Raw genomic sequence first — 17489 nt, forward strand, 5'->3', positions numbered from 1 at the left:
GGATTTGCCCTCCCCAAAGCTGAACAATGACCAGATTTTCTGCTAAATTGAAGCTTTCAACAATAATTGTATTTTTTTTTAAGTTACTGGTCTCATGAATCTGCTGCTTGTCAAGAACAATGCTTTATGTGGAGCACAGCAAGAAATATGAAAGGAATCTTCACTCTGCTTTTGCACAACAATTTGGTCTCACTCCCTAGAAGAATTTCTAATTTATTAGCAAAGAAGAGATGGGAAAAGCTACCCTTTACTCCAGTAAACATTTCCATTATTGTTGAGCTCTTTTGTAGCAGACTTTGCATAGTTCATTTTCTTTCTATGAAATTTGCTGTACAGTCGAATCTATTCTGCAAGCTTTAATTAAATGCATCTGATTTCTGCTTTGCTATATTTTATCGATAGTTAATTGGAGTTAGGTACAGATATGAATAATTGTTATTCATAACAATCCAGAGCTATATTTTAAAATATATTTCTGTTTTCCTCAATCAAGATTCTTCAGATTGGGGATCTCAACTCCCAAAGTTCCTAATCAGTCGAACCATGGTTAAGGAAGGCAGCAGTAATTCATCTGTAGGCCTGCTGTGTCTCAAGATGCCAGGAAAACCCTTCCACATTACAATAACTCAAATGCCCAAGTCTGGACAGAGGGCAAAGACATTCAGAGTATCAGCATGAATTGAATAAAAGGGGCCTGTGGTGAAAGGTCAAAGGCTGGAACAGGCTGACCACCTAAGCAGTGAATAGTGGGACTGTTTAACAATAATAAAAGGAGTGTTTGTATTTGGGAGGTTATTACATCACCATTGATGGCTTTGCTGGTCATGCATCAGTGGAGGTTGGGTAGGTAAAGATTGCTCCATAGTAGGTCTTGAAACAAGCCTGTCTGAAAATCTAGTCTTGGCTTTCTCCAAGAGCTAATAGCAATTTAGAAAAAAACAGAAAAAGCTAGCTACCAGGTCTTTCCTATAGCCAAAGAAAAACAAAATTAGATATGTTAAAGCACATCTTTATTATAAATGCCAGTAAGTTAACACACATGTAGTTTTGACTTATCAAGTTGCCAAGTGCCTGAATTTTGATCATGTGACCATGGGGATGCTGCAATGATCATAGGTGTGAAAAATGGTCATAAGTCACTTTTTGCAGTCCCATTGTAATTTCAAATGGTCACTAAATGAACAGTTGTAAGTCTAGGACTATCTGTACATTTATTTAATCCAATGTATATGCCCCCTCCCAATCTATCCAAGAAATTCTGAGGAAAATAAAAGCAAGGGATTCCATTAAATGAAAAGAAGCCACAAATGACTGCATGGAAGCTGAGTAAAACTACTAATTACATGCAGCCATAAAAGAGCCCCATACTAACATCTTGCCCCAAATGCCTAGTGTTATACATTTTGCTTCTAATTCAGTCACAAGACAAACAAACATAAATATGCACTGGAGACAAATTCCTTGTGTGTCCAATCACACTTGGTCAATAAAAAATTCTATTCCTTTCCTATTCTATTCTATTCTATTCTATTCTAGTCTAGTCTAGTCTAGTCTAGTCTAGTCTAGTCTAGTCTAGTCTAGTCTAGTCTATCCTATCCTATCCTATCCTATCCTATCTTACCCTACCCTACCCTACCCTACCCTACCCTACCCTACCCTACCCTACCCTACCCTATCCTCCTTGAAGCTAAAGCTAACCTGTGAGTTTAGCCACTGTAGCTAAGCCACTGTGGCTAGGAATAACCACACTGTGGCTGGCTCCATATATCACACTAAGCCATAACCATACATACAGTTTTATGGCTTCACAATACTGTTGACTAAGAAAATTATGGCTGATTAAATTAACTATGACTATGTTCACTATGTCAACTCAGCAACTTTCTGATTTAATGCTCTCCTTCTGAGCAAAGGATGTCCAGAAGATAGGTTTCCTGGTTTTCTAATAAGGTTTTCTGATTTCTAATGTGGTATCAGGATCATTCATCAAACTCCTTAATGAGCTTCAAAAATGAAAAAAGCTCAAGGCTATCTAGGGATACATTTCTATGTGGAAGACTGTGACTTTAGCCCTGATGCTTAATGTGGAATGTGCTCAGGGGAATGCCAGAGCATCATATTGTCTTCATGTCAAACCTGTACAGATAGTTCTTGTTTACTGACCATTCATTCGGTCAGTAAAAATTGAAAAAATAACTTTACAGCCTATTTATGACTATTATGACCTTTTTAAGGTCTCTCAGTCACAGCATTGCCATTAAATCAGTGCCCATTCTCTTATCAGCATCAGAAAGAGGCAAAGGAGATGTTGTCACCCACACAGAATAGAGAGATTTTGAAAGGAAGAAATTTCAAGGGAGTACAGATACTCCTCGATGTACAACAGTTCATTTAGTGACCGTTCAAAGTTACAACATCACCGGAAAAATGTGACTTATGATCATTTTTCATACTTAACAACTGTTGTGGCATCTCTATGGTCACATCATCAAAATTCAGATCCTTGGCTACTGACTCACATTTATGACGGTGGCAGTGTCTCTGGATCCTGTGATCCCCTTTTGCAACCTTTTGACAAGCAATGGGGAAGCCTGATTCATTTAACAACCTTGTTACTAACTTAAAAACTGCAGTGATTCACTTAACAACTGTGGCAAGAAAGGTCATAAAATGGGGCAAAACTCACTTAACAAATGTCTCGCTTAACAACAGAAATGTTGGGCTCAATTATTGTCATAATTCAAGGACTACCTGTGCTGTAAACTCTTTGTGTTAGCACAACTGCAGCTCCCAGCCCCTAGGCAGTTGGTGATATTTCATTGCTTTCAAGGTGTACAAGATAGTAAGCAGGCACTGGAGCATTCCCTCCTAAACAAGGAATGGTTAGGAGGCAAACAAATGGCAAAAGTGTGAAACGGAGTAGTCTTGTCTCTTTCTAACCAGAAAGCATAAGCACAATCGTGTGATTTCCCAGTTATCAACTGCTTTGTTTAATGGCAGAATTGCTGTTCCAGACAGGATCATTAAACCAGGATTACTGGTACACGTCAGGAAGAGCATGATTAAGGAGACTGCTGTATTAAATTTCTTTTAACTGGACAGTTTTGTTCCTAACAGATATCAGGTTAATTGAAATGATCACATGTGGGTATTTTAACTACTTTTATACCATCTCTTCCTGTCTCCCTCTTAGCCCACTGTAATAAGCAAGGAATTCTCCAGTTAAATATACATGGCGATCTTTGAAGAAGGGTTTTTTTTTTCAAAGAGCTTGAGAGAATTATTGGCAAATATTAATTTAAGTACGCCCTTTATTCCCATTGTGCCCTATTTGTGTCTCCTTTAATACTGAAATAACTCAGGATTACGTTTTAGTTGACTACTATTTCTTCCTGGGGGAAAAAAATCCGTTCCTTGATCATCTGAAATACTGAAACATACTTTTGAATAGATCCTATCCATGCTCCAATTACATAAATTATTTCAGTAGTAAGACAGATATGGACAGTTTGTGTGGTACATGATGGGGAGAAAAAGACCCATTTTGAATAAACAGCTGGGCTCTCTTTCAAGGAAAACACAGGGCTAAATAGTTCCCTGCCTTCTTTTTTTTGGCATGGGGAAAAAGGATACTCTCAGGAGGTGAGGCTTAATATGTATCCTTCTTGATGACATTCTTCATTAGTTCTTCAGTCACTTCACATCACCTTTTCAGGCATGTCTGAATTAGGCTCCCAGACAAACTATTTTATTTTATTAATTTATTTTATTTTATTTATTTGTCAAACATGTATAAGATAACAGATATAAGTATACACATGATTATGAATACAGGAAATGGAGACAAATAAATGGAGACAGTAGGACAGGGACGGTAGGCATGTTGGTGCACTTATGCACGCCAGTGGTGGGTTGCTCCCGGTTTGGTCCGGTTTTTGAGAACTGGTAGTAAAAGTGGCGGGAGGCTCCACCCACCCACCTGGACGTCATAAGGTACAATCTGTGCATGCACAGAAGCGTGCGCATGCTCCCGTTGCAAACCAGTAGTAAAGGTAAGTAGAACCCACCCCTGACACCCCTTACAGACCTCTTAGGAATGGGGTGAGGTCAACAGTAGACAGTTAAAGTTATGGGGGTTTGGGGATGTAACCACAGAGTCAGGTAGTACATTCCAGGCATTGACTACTCTGTTGCTGAAGTCATATTTTCATTTTTTCATATTTTGTAGAAGTCTTGCTTCAATCCTACAACGATTACAGCAGAGGGGATACATTCCAATGTGTGTCCAAACTTTATGGCAATGAAGAGCTGATGATTCAGGTTTATAGAGGCAAATACCTAATAGGATTCTGCAGCTTCATTCTAACATGCCTATGTTGCCACTTAATTTTAAAAGGGAGATGCCTATTGGTAGAATGGAGATGTGCTTGAAGAGCAGGTGGGAAAAACATGGTAGCCAGGGAACTTGAGTGAACCATGACTCTTATGGGCCATTGCTGGATTAAGTGGGAAAATAACAACCGAAAGAAACTATTGACATAGCAGCAGGGACGTAATCCAGCAGGTTCTGACAGGTTTTGGAGAACCGGTAGGGGAAATTTTGAATAGTTCAGAGAACCGGCAAATATCACTCTGGCTGGCCCCAGAGTGGGCTGGGATTGGGGATTCTGTATTATCCTTCCCCTGGAGTGGGAAGGGAATGGAGATTTTGCAGTATCCTTCCTTCCCCTGGAGTGAGGAGGGAATGGAGATTTTGCAGTATCCTTCCTTCCCCTGGAGTGGGAAGGGAATGGAGATTTTGCAGTATCCTTCCTTCCCCTGAGTGGAAAGGGAATGGAGATTTTGCAGTATCCTTCTTTCCCCTGGAGTTGGGAGGGAATGGGGATTTTGCAGTATTCTTCCCCTACCATGCCCACCAAGCCACGCCCACAGAACCGGTAGTAAAAAAATTTGGATTTCACCACTGCATAGCAGCCTAGGATAAAGAGGCTGTACGGCAGGGGTGTCAAACTTGCATCATCATGGTGACATCACGTGACGTATCAAGACTTTTTTCCCCTTTGCTAAACTGGGGGGGGGCAGGGCCAGCATGTGACACATCCGGCCCACAGGCCGTGAGTTTGACAGCCCTGCTGTACAGGATCACATACTAGACAAGAGAGAATGTGCAAGCACTTGGATTTGGGGATGTTCCTAGATTCGAATGAAGGATTACCGACTGTTTGAAAGGACTTAAGGTAACTCAGGATACACAACAGTATTTTTAAGAGGAATTTCAAAGCCCATTTGAGGAATGCATTTGTGGTGGGCTAGGAGTTAGTGGAAGCTGATTTTGTCAGTTCCTGGAAGAAATGTTTAGCCATGTGTTCTTTGAAGTACAGCCCAGCTGTTCATTCAGAATGGGTCTTTTTTTCCTCATCTATCACACTTATTATCAATATCTGCCTTACTACTGAAATAATTGAAATAATGAATTGTTTGAGCAGGTAATGGAGCAAACAGCAAGTATGGATCTGACTATGAAAAAAAATGTATCATCTGGCCAACCTTATAACATGGTTATCCTAAGACATTTGAGTGAGGGTAAACAAGCAAGGATGAATCATGGATATAGATGAGGGTTTGGAGGGGGTAATCAAAACATGCCAACAGCCCTTAACTGGATTTCAGAAATATTCCATCTCAATTTGATTTATCAGTCATGGACAAATCTGGCTAGATATGGACGCTTATTGCAGTACTTAAGATAGTAGTCCTTTAAGTAAGTAAAATATTAAGAAAGGAAACAGGAATGATATTAGAAGCTGTGCTTGGTATTTTAAAAATGTTAAGGGGGAGTTAATAGGAATTTCACTAAATTATTACAGAAATGCCAGCAAATCTCCATTTCCCATACTTTGCAAGAGTCCATGGGGGTTTTTTTACTCTATGTTCCTTCTATGTCTGTTATCAATCCATGATGCAACATTATCACTCTGAGTCTGTTTCCACAACCAGTAATGTGAGACTAAACAATGGGAAGTACATTACACAATTATGTTATAGCAGAGGACAAAGAAAAAAAAAGATATCAGTTGAGGGAGTAGCATCACAAATTCAACCTGTTCTGGAAACTAAATATCAAACCCTTTGTAATCCCAAATATATATTCCTTTTTGACCATTTTTTTTCCAACGTTAGCTCCCTTGTAGTGTAACCAAGGGTGAAATCCAGCAGGTTCTAACAGGTTCTGGAGAACCAGAAGCGGAAATTTTGAGTAGTTCGGAGAACTGGCAAATAACCACCTCTGGCTGGCCCAAGAGTGGGGAGGGAATGGGGATTTTGCAATATCCTTCACCCAGGAGGGGTGGGAATGGAGATTTTGCAATATCCTTCCCCTGCCACACCCACCAAGCCACACCCACAGAACTGGTAGGGAAAAATTTTGGATTTCACCCCTGAGTGTAACCAACTATTCTGGTGGCAGATTTACTGCTCAATTATACACTTGCTAAGCCTGCTGCATTTATCTTTCAGGAAGTACTTCTACCTGCCTCATCACATTTCCTAAATCAAAAATAATGCTACTGGTATACACTTTAGATACCTTTTCGTATTTTTTCTAAGAGGATCTCATGTTTGCCATCAATTATGAAATCTTGATTCAAGAAAGCAGTCCTTCATACAGTAACAGGTTTCATACATTACATTAAGTCACAATGTGGTTTGCTTAGTTATTGGTTTGGTATATTCTGTGCACCCAGCCATCACAGCTTGGGGACCAAATCTTTTAATTTAACGTAACGTGAACACAATGAAATAGGTAATGGTTCACTGCTATGTGTGAATCTTGACCCTGAACCATTAATTCATGCGATTTGCTGCGACAAAATGAAATATTAGTCATTACGTCAAAGAGTTTTATACGTGTTAATTTTTTAAAAAAATGCTCCCATAAAAATTATTCCTGATATGGTCAGATGTATTTTTAATATGGAACTCTCACAAATCATAAACCCTGACTCCCTGGTATGTGCAGTTTTTCATTCTTTTTACATCCTACAGAGCTGATAAGGAATTCCAGTCTGAACTATAAACTAATCTCTGTTTGTAGAAAATGTTAAATATACTTCTGGGCAGTGTTGAGTGTTAAGCAGCAATTTTCCTCACTTGGTGGTGCAAGAGAAATTGTGATCAAAAGAAAAGACTAGAAAAGGCCCTTGCACAAAGCTGTAGACTTCAGTTTTCCCACTCTGGATGCCCTCCATATTTTCCCCACAACAGGTGCCCTCCAGGTTTATGGGAAATAGAAAATCCTTGAGTTCTGGGAATCCATAGTATATAAAGAGTGCTAGATTATAAAAGACGGTACACATAAGCAGGATATGCATAAGACCACTCCTATACTTTTCACAAGATTTGTGCAAGGAAACTCCACAGTGGGTTTTGCTTGTATATGCTTGTTTCTGAAATTTATTAAATTTATTTAATAAAATTTATAGTTTCTGCATTTATTATTAATTTGAAGGCACCCGAATTCCCCTATACCTATTCTCTGTTGGAATGAACGTGAAACCACAAAAATGGGGAAAGCTGAAAGACAAATGCCCCCCCTCCTTTTTGTTCTTTTCTGTACACAGAGACACACAAACAAAACTGATTCGTGGGAGCAGGTTGGGGGAGGTCAAGACAAAACACGCAGTAAGAAGTCTTGTTTTTTTATGCCAATCTCAACTATTTTGTTTGGCATTCATCCTCAGATTCTTTGCCAGGATTCAATATTGTGCTGGAACGTGCACAAACAGAACAGTAACTAAGGAGCAGACCAGCATGTTAATATTTTTTCTGTTAGGCAAAAATAGCACGCCTATGACTTCAGCATATTAAAGTCTGAGCTGTACTCACAACCTAGCTAGTTTCATGTTTGTATGGGTAGCCTATGTGAGCTGCAAAACTGTAGACAATCCTTGGATGGTTTTCTCAATTCTTTTGCTGTCATCTAGATTTTTGCAACCCAACGTTGCCTGATTTGTTTCAGCTTCAAGAGGATCTCAATTCCTTTGTCATCTACAACTTCCTCCAGTCCCAGAAGTGGAATACAGTAATAGAGCAATTAGTTCCAATGAAAATATGTTATGTCTCACTTATACACAAAGTCCTCGACTTGCGAGCACAATTGAGTTCAAAATTTCTGTTGCTAAGTGAGATATTTGTTAAGTGAGTTTTGTCCCATTTTACGACTTTGCTTGCCACAGTTGATAAGGGAATCACTGCAGATGTTAAGTTAGTAACATGGTTGTTAAGTGAATCTGGCTTCCCCATTGACTTTTCTTGTCAGAAGGTCTCAAAAGGTGATCACAAGACCCTGGGAGACACTGCAACTATCATAAATAATAAGTCAGTTGCCAAGCATCTGAATTTTGATCATGTGACTGTGGAATTGGCTAGGGTTTTAAGTCTGAAAAATAGTCATAGGTCACTTTTTTCAGTGCCATTGTAAATTTGAACCTAAATTTGAATTGTAAACAAACTGTTTACAATATCTATAGTGTGTGGCTTAGATCCACACAGATCTTGCCTACAAAGTTTTGTTGTTCCCACCGTCTCTTCACATGTCATTTTAAGCCTTACTTACTCTGGCATTTATTTATTTAATTAAACATATTATATCTGTCCATCTTAGGAGGCTTATAAAATCCAGGAACAAGTTTTTTTAAAAAAACTTTTTAAACATGGAGGAAGAGAAAGAATAAAATGACTGCCAAACAGAAATACAGTGAAATGGGCAAATAATCAGAGAACATACAGTTGGGCATACTTTTCAGAAAAAGCAAGGCTATTGCTGTTAAAGAAAAGATTTCATTATAGACCTGGTATCAGGAGGTGCACAAATAATGAGATGCACAAATACAGTCTTTCTTCTTCCCCAAATAAAAAAGTGGAAGTTATCCCTAACCCATTGCCAGAAGAGAATTCGAAAGAAAACATTCATTGAAAAGGCAAATATTGTAGCAGAGCTGCCCAAACATACTTCTGTTTACACCTACTAGAGGCCATCGGACCCCCTTTCTAAAATGAGTGGCAATAGTATTATAGATTTGACACATCTTGAAACAGGGAGAGGGCAATGTCAAATTGAACAAGGAAAAATCCACACACACAAAACGTAAGGTTGTTTAACCCATGGCCTGGGGCAAGATGAAGTCAACATGTGATCCAAGGAAAGATGGAAATTGTCAAGCTTGGTGGTGTTTTCCAAACTGCAAGTTGTTTGCAAAGCCACTATTAAAGTTTACAAGAGAACTATGTGAATGTATCCTCCAATAAGAACAAGACAAATTAGTAGGTGCTGTAAATATTAGGGATTATTGCATTGAGAAAAATCTGTGCGTAAAGTAAAATTTACTTCTAAGCGCCACACACCTGATAACAAAGAACAATGTATTTCGTTGGTTTGCAAATCAATTTTTTAAAATGTTTGCTAGAATTCCTTTACAATTACCTCACCGCAAGGATAAAGTTGAACAGCTTTCCAAATAAAATGTAAACAATGTGTTAATCTATGATCTGTGGTTTGAATTTCAGTAGAGGTCAGGTAAAACTTAAGAGAAAAAAAAAGGGCTTTTCAATTGTGCCAGACAATCTTGCAATGTAATTATTACTGATCAGTATTAGCGTATTGCCTTAAACATTTTTTTTTTTAAATCTGGAATCCAGGTTTGTTTCTGTCAGAATTCCTAACCGAGCATTGGTTACTTTATTTTGATATGCAAATCTAATTAGAAATGTTGGAGCTTAGAAAAAAAGAACAAAAATAGACAACTTTATACAACTTTGTTGGTCCAGTGCAAGATGGCAGCCAACTGATTGGCAAATTTCTTGGTCTGGGACTGTAAATATTTAATATGATTTTGCTCAGCTTCTGATCTGAGACAAAGGACTCAGTCTGATGGTATGGAAACTCTTGCCAGAGCAGAGGAGCTTAACTGCAATGTGAAATTAAGTTTTGTAAAGTTTATTTATCTCAAACTAGTTCCTTGTGTTGTTTAAATGCAGACAGAAGAGTTAGACTAGGGTTAACATTTAACTAGAATGCTGTGCAAACTAAGTTCATGTGGTTAATTTATGGTTCAGGAAACTGGGTAAGAAAATTGTAATTAAGTTAATCATGGAAAAACTTACTCCCTATACGTCACCTATTGTTGGCAGAGAATACTAAACCCACTTATGCAAATGGAAACTGGGAAAGAGAAAAGGAAGCCAGGGTTTACCTGAACATTATCCTGAAGGTAGCCAGCTTTATGGATACTTCCTTGACGTTTAGTTTCAGTGCTTACCAAATACCTATTTCCTTTCAACACAACTAGGAAATATTTTAGTATTATGAACACAGAGAGCCATATCAGTGATTCTTAATCTGTTTGACCAAATTACTCCCTTTTTGGTCTCAAATAATACACACACACACACACACATATATACCCGAAAGCTTTGTTGTTTTACACAAAGGTGTCAGCAGCAGTTCTAAATTGACTCACAAATAAGCATTTATAAATAGCTCCATTATCTCCAGGATAAGAACTACTGTTACATACCACATGCTTACTTTTGCTATCAAACAATAGTCCAATATTTTCTTAAGATTACACTCAGTTTTGTTTTCTGCAAGTTTCCACGTGGGAACATGACTCTTGATTATAATGAAGATAATTACAAATTATGGTAGAGTTAATTTGTCTTATACCAATACCTTAAGGACCCTCTAGCTTGAAATATAAAATTTCAAGAATATTTTTTGAAATGAAAGGGGATCAATTCCACAGTATTGACTTTTACAAAAACTGAAAATACTTAGATCTGAAAGTTCTTAAAAGAAATTGCAGCTGTTTTTCAGTAAGTTTGAATTTGTTTTCCCATTCCTACCCAGTCTTCTACTGTATACAGGTTGACAAGTAATTAAACTGGTTGCACATTTGATTCACAATTCAATTTCTTTCCACAGAAATATTTTCAGCAGAAGTTTAAAATTCCATCTTTCTGACCTACTATTGGACATAACCATCAAAGTTAAGAGACAATGTCAACCTCTTTTCCATGTTTAAAAGGACAGGAGGAATTAATTGCCTCCTTTACTTTTACATGCAAAGCAGGAGTGGAGAACCTGTGGCCTTCCAATAATGCTAGATCAGTTCCTCCGCTACCTAACAAAAGCTACAGGGAAAAACCACGATTAGTGGAGTGCAATGCATGTAAATAGCAAACACTGTGATTAAGGCCGACTGTGCTGGACAATACTGAGCAATAATTGTGATCACATTGAAGCAAAGCATTTCATGTCAATCCAACCCATGCCTTTAGAGTATAGTTCAGTCTGTCCAGCGTGAAGCCAGTGAGCCGGGTTAAATAAGTAAATAATTGTAACTTATCCATGGCGTTGTCTACGGAAGGAAAAGGAGGGGAAACTCTTGGCACAGAGGAGAGAAGGAAATGAAGTGAGCAAGTCATGGAAAGTTCCCAGTTTCTAAAGAAATCAAGTCTGCATGAGGCTTTAATGGTGCTAAGGACATAACACAACTGTCTTGTTTCTTTTCCCAGAGAAGAATTATAAACTGGGGTAATCTTATTGTAAAGTAAATAAGGCATGGGTCTTCTGGACCGATAAGAACATAAGCAGTGCCCTGTTGCATTGAATCCCTAGCTCATCTAGTCTGTTTTCACAATGGCCAACCAAGTGCACAAATCCTTCAGTCTCCCAGCCAATAGCTTTGTAATGATACAAACACGAAATGAATTCTTACTAGTGTATTAAGACTTTTTCCTCAGTAATACTTCTGGTCTAGATATTCTCCCATTTTAGGGAACTGAATTCTCATTGTTTTGTCCGGGTGTGTGGGTGTTGGTGGGTGGAGGGTGTCTACCACAGCTGTCATAATGCATGTAAGAAAAGATGGGGCTTTGATTGCACTGTTGTGGCTACCATGTCAACTTTTTAAACCCTTGTAGAATACCCCTGATTTTGTCAAAGAAAAAAAAAGAGGACTTCTTGCTTGTGTATCTGGAAAATTGCTCTGCAGAATACATACTATGGTAGTATCAGTTTCATGCGCAAACCTATTGAACAAGAAGTTTGTGCTAAGTTGTACTTAGCCAACTCTCAACTCATACAACAAAATATGGGTAAGCAAATCATCTTAAAATATAACTTCAAACAGCACTGTTTGACCCATGCATTGATTTAAAAAGACTGTTCTAATTTTCTTCTTTTTACATCCTAAGTGTATTACCAATAAGAAGCATTCATGCAGCGATCCATTTTGAAGCCTAAAACCCAGCATGGTTAGCCCTGACTATTCCTGGTTTCTCATATTGCATTAAACTATAATCTAAGTCAATTTCAGAGCCACAACATTCCAAAAAGCCCTTTTACACCATACTCCTTTTTGTTTTTTTTTCTCCCTGACATCATGAAGCACAACCCCAGCCTAGTCCAGGAAGGTAGTGCAAGAGATTTTTGGTGCACTGTGCAGCTTCCTTTTCGTTCCATTTTGTTTTTGAGTCATCAGAAGCAGAAGCAAGAAGATGGCAAAGGTCAGCTGGGGTGGTGGAGCACAGGGCAACAGGGGTCTCAGTGTGCATGGTAGTGAGGGCAACTGTGACTGGGATTAGGCTGCGGCAGCTAAGCTTCCTAGGGTATGGCAAGCAGCCCCAGAACCCTTCTCTGGTTTATGCAAAACGATGCAGCACAGTCCAAGGGTAGAAATGGGGCAGTGGTGGGTTGCCCCCGGTTCAGACCAGTTCGCAGGAACCGGTAGTAAAACCTGTGGGAGGCTCTGCCCACTGACCCAGACGTCATGAAAGTTGATCTGCACATGCATCGTGCCTGCGCGGGGACCAGAAGTAGGTTTCAGCAGGTTCTGAGCAGTTCTGGAGACCCGGTAGTGGAAATTTTGAGTAGTTCAGAGAACCGGTACTAAAAATTGACTGGCCCCGCCCCCATCTATTCTCTGCCTCCCGAGTCCCAGGTGATCAGGAGAAAATGGGGATTTTGCAGTAACCTTCCCCTGGATTGGGGAGGGAATGGAGATTTTACAGTATCCTTCCCCTGGAGTGGGGAGGGAATGGAGATTTTACAGTATCCTTCCCCTGCCACGCCCACCAAGCCAAGCCATGCCACGCCCACCAAGCCACACCCACAGAACCGGTAGTAAAAATGTTTGAAACCCACCACTGGCGTGGGCATGATGCGAACCGATAGTAAAGGTAAGTAGAACCCACCCTTGAAATGGGTTGGGCTGGGAATTGGGTACAGTCTCTTACCTTATTGAGGCTTGGAGCTGAGAGGAAGCAAGCCTGGAATAACTTGGATTTGTCCTCGGCTATTGACAGCAATGGGGATTGTCAGGATTGTGGTCGCTGAGTGATGCAGTCACATGACATCTTGTTTTATGACTGCATTGCTCAGAAACAGAAATTCCAGTTCCAATTGTGGTTGTAAGTGGAGGACTCCCTGTAATGACCCTGAAGAACATTATAGTATGTATCTATTAATTATATTGAATTAATAAAGTGCCTTACCGTATACTGTGTATTGTTTTTAATTTAAAACTGGTAGATGGGTTTTGCAATTTGCACTGAATTAGAACCATGCAACTATCTATATCCTGTACAGGTTGGGAAAAGGAAGTGATGATCTACAAAATTCAGAGAATTGAAGAATTATACAGTTTAACTTTAAAAAAAAAATCTTATAAGAACCAATCAAATGCATGCATCACCAGCTTTTTCTTGATTATTATGCAAAGGATTCAGAATACTTCATTTTAATTTTTCTCTTGCTCCTGAGAATCTGTTCTGGGTAAATGGTGAGTTAGGTTTTTTTCTGCTGTTTTATAAATTAGGAGCATTAAGGGCAGAGCCACAATCTATTGTGACTGGTGTGGTGCTTTACTCTTCCTGTTATGTTGCTTCCCTACTTTGAATAGACTTCCCTAAAAGTCATTTCCAGCTGACTTAATACAAAGCCATAAATTTTCCGACTACATCTTAGCCTATTGTGGTGTTTGAATGCATCCAGGCTAGTTTAGTTAATAGTTGTGTATTATACAAACCCAGAAAAGTGGGTTAATGGAGTAAACTGATGTTATATTCATCACAAGCGTATAATGCAAAGTAATTTCATATAGAGGCTAAATCGCAAGACATCTTTAGTTCTTTCCTCTGCTGTGAATCTAGTAGGTGGCCTTCGTAAACTATTCAGTCCATCAGTTTTGAACAAGAGAATTAAAGGTCAGAGAAGGGGTTAAGTATCCCCTCCCACCTGCCAATTGTTCTCAGAAATCCTTTGGGTTGTTAAGTCAGCATTACCAGGAAAACCAAAGATCAGAAAAGTTTGCTTTGCAATATGTAACTTTGCTCTCAGAAAGGCCGCCTGAAATAAACATTGTTTTAAAATTGTTTCACTTATGCCATAGTTATTTTTCATAGCTCTTAAAAGATACCAAAAGCCAGCTGATGAAAACAGAGTTTCTGAGTGACAGGACCTTGCAGAGTAGCCAATAACAGGAAACGCGCTGAGGCTGCTCTGTGCTTTGCAATCAAGTTGCTGAGTTATGATTCAGCATAGCACGAAACAGCAGGTGTATTTCCCATGAGGAAATGTGGGTGCCTGAGGCCCTGTGCTAAGATTTAATGTAAAGAGCAATTACAGTGTTTCTATCTGGGCCTTTTGGAATAGATGATTTTCACACTTTTGGTAACCACCTTGCTTCAAACAAGGCGATGAAGGCAGAAAGAAAGAAGAGGAGTCTAGGTGGCTACTCTAAGATCTGGTTTTTTTTTAAAAGGCAAAAGCTGTTACTGGATTCAGCTGGGTTCATATAGCCACAACGTGATTTGTATTATTTGTTTTAACCTGTTGTGAGAAACCAGTCATTGTGGCTTGTAAATCATACTTTAGGCTTATTACAGGGGTACAGAAGGTATGGTCTGCCAGCATCCCTTTTGTTGTCCTCAAAATGAGTGGGATCAAACCTTTGGATCCTTTTTAGCAGTTAGATTTACCCCTTAAAACATCTCTCTTCAAATACAGGAAGTCCCCGACTTACAACCACAATTTAGCCTAAAGTTTCTGTTGCTAAAGCGAGACATTTATTAAGTGAATTTTGCTCCATTTTATGAACTTTCTTGCCACAGTTGTTAAGTGAATCACTGCAGTTAAATTAGTAACATGGTCGTTAAGTGAATCTGGTTTTCCCAGATTTGACTTTGCTTGTCAGAAGGTCGCAAAAGCTAATCACATGACCCCAGGAAAATGCAACCATCAAAAATGTGAGTCAATTGCCAAGGGTTTGAATTTTAATCACGTAACCATGGGAATGCTGCAATGGTCATAAATGTGAAAAATGGTCATAAGTCACTTTTTTCAGTGCCTTTGTAACTTCGAACGGTCACTAAATGAACTGTTGTAAATGGAGGACTATCTATAAGCCTTGGCCTCACCCACTTGTGGAATGCAGCCCACAACATGTCTCCTGGTGTGGCCCTTGAGTTTATAGAAATTCCATAACCGTGGCTTAGTGTGTTATACAAACCCAACCAACTCTGCTATATATAACTATCTGCGGTTATAACAGTCATTGTTTAACACAGTATTTATCAACCTTGGCAGCTTAAAGACATGTGAACTTCAACTCCCAGAATTCCCCAGCTTTGCTGGTTTGACTTGGCTTTGCTGGCTGGGAAATTCTGGGTGTTGAAGTCCACATATCTTCAAGCCACTGAGGTTGAGTAACACTGCTTTAGTGTGTGAAGAGTGAATCCAGTCAATATTACTTGATTTTTAGTGGAGCAGAACACATTCTCCTTGCCAGGGAATGTGAGAGAGAGAAATATGCATACTGACTCTGGTAAGGAAAATCAAGGTGCCTTTCTTCCTTTCTTATAGCCAGTCAGTGATTGCTCCAAGCACATTCCACATTATCTGAGTTACTTTAATTGTCTTTAGTTGGAGGATCTTGACAACATTCCTGTGAGATATTTTGATTCCTTTGGAGAGGAGCATGCTCTTCTTGTTTTTTTCCCCCCAGTCTATCCCTGTCCATCATGCTCCAGTTGGAATTACATACCACCTACATTATGTACAATTTTATGACTCTCTTAACTAATGATATGTAAGCTGTCTGCCTAACAAAGCTTCCCCTTTGGTAAACCCTTGGAGTAATAGTTTCAGTTCAACTCATTATAAAATATTAAAACTGATAACAGGGAAGAAGAGGATCTAAGGCTATCACAACGTGTTATGAAATTCTTTTTAACTGCATGTTTTACAAGGTGTCAGCAGGTGGCAACACCTGGCTGAACTTCTCAGCTCCAAGCTTGGTTTGTACTTGGAGACAAAACTCTAGGGTTGTAGGTTAGCCTGGGAAGAAAACAGCGGTGATATTCCTTCAGTATCATTGCTGAGAAATCTGAATGGCCTTGCCCATGAAGTCACCAAGAGTGGGTTCCAACTCAGAAAGTTTACTTGCTTATCTTAAATCAGAAACAGCCATTCCGTGCAGCTTCGTCCAGCGTTTTCTGCAGATTTGTTTAAATCAGCTGTAGCTTGTTATAATCTCAAGTCCTCCAAAACATTTCCTACAAAGAGATTATTATGGAACAGCTCCAAAGTAAGCTGTTTATAGGACTATAACCTTGGGATATGGGCAGGGCATCTTGCTTGGAATGCACTACAATTTACAGGGCTCTTTTTTCAACCTCCAAATAAGGATGGGAATGACTGGTGCAATGTTCCCACCAGTAAACTTGATGTGTGATGATAATGATAACACGAAACAGAATGCAACAAATGAGGAAAAGCATTCCTGGAAGCCGGACTTTGCCACAATCATCTGCACTGAGAGAGTCTGCCACAAAATAAGCTTCTCCCCCACCATCCCATGTCTTTAGTTCATGTTTCACAACCTAAAATGAAAAGCAAAAGTCTCTCGGTAGGGCTGCCAAGGTTAAAAAAGTTTAAACAACTTTTTTTTTTTTTTTTTTTGCCATGGCTGTTCACTGCAACACCCCTGGTCACTTGCTGCTCCTTGAATCAGATGTTTCTCCCTCCCTCCCTCCCTTTTGAAAATTCTGGTTTGAAAAAAGAAAAAAACTTAATTTGTTATCTCCCTGCATCATTGCCTTCCTGCTGCCCTTCCCTCCTTGCACTAGAATGCTAATGGCACCTCTTGCCCCAGCATTATATGTCCCAAGTCATGGTTTGTTTTATCTACAGTTTGTTGACAGTTGGTTTCTGAGAGCATAAATAAAGTATGTGGCGCAGTGATTAGAGTGCAGTACTGCAGGCTACTTCTGCTGTCTGCCAGCTGCCTACAATTTGGCAGTTCAAATCTCACCAGGCTCAAGGTTGACTCAGCCTTCCATCCTTCCAAAATGGGTAAAATGAGGACCCAAATTGTTGGGGGCAATATGATGACTCTGTAACCGCGTTGAGAAAGCTGTAAAGCACTGTG

Source organism: Pituophis catenifer, unplaced genomic scaffold (genome assembly GCF_029215685.1).
Source record: "Pituophis catenifer annectens isolate HBS135680 unplaced genomic scaffold, rPitCat1.0.hap2 SCAF_3, whole genome shotgun sequence".
Classification (NCBI taxonomy): Eukaryota; Metazoa; Chordata; class Lepidosauria; order Squamata; family Colubridae; genus Pituophis; species Pituophis catenifer.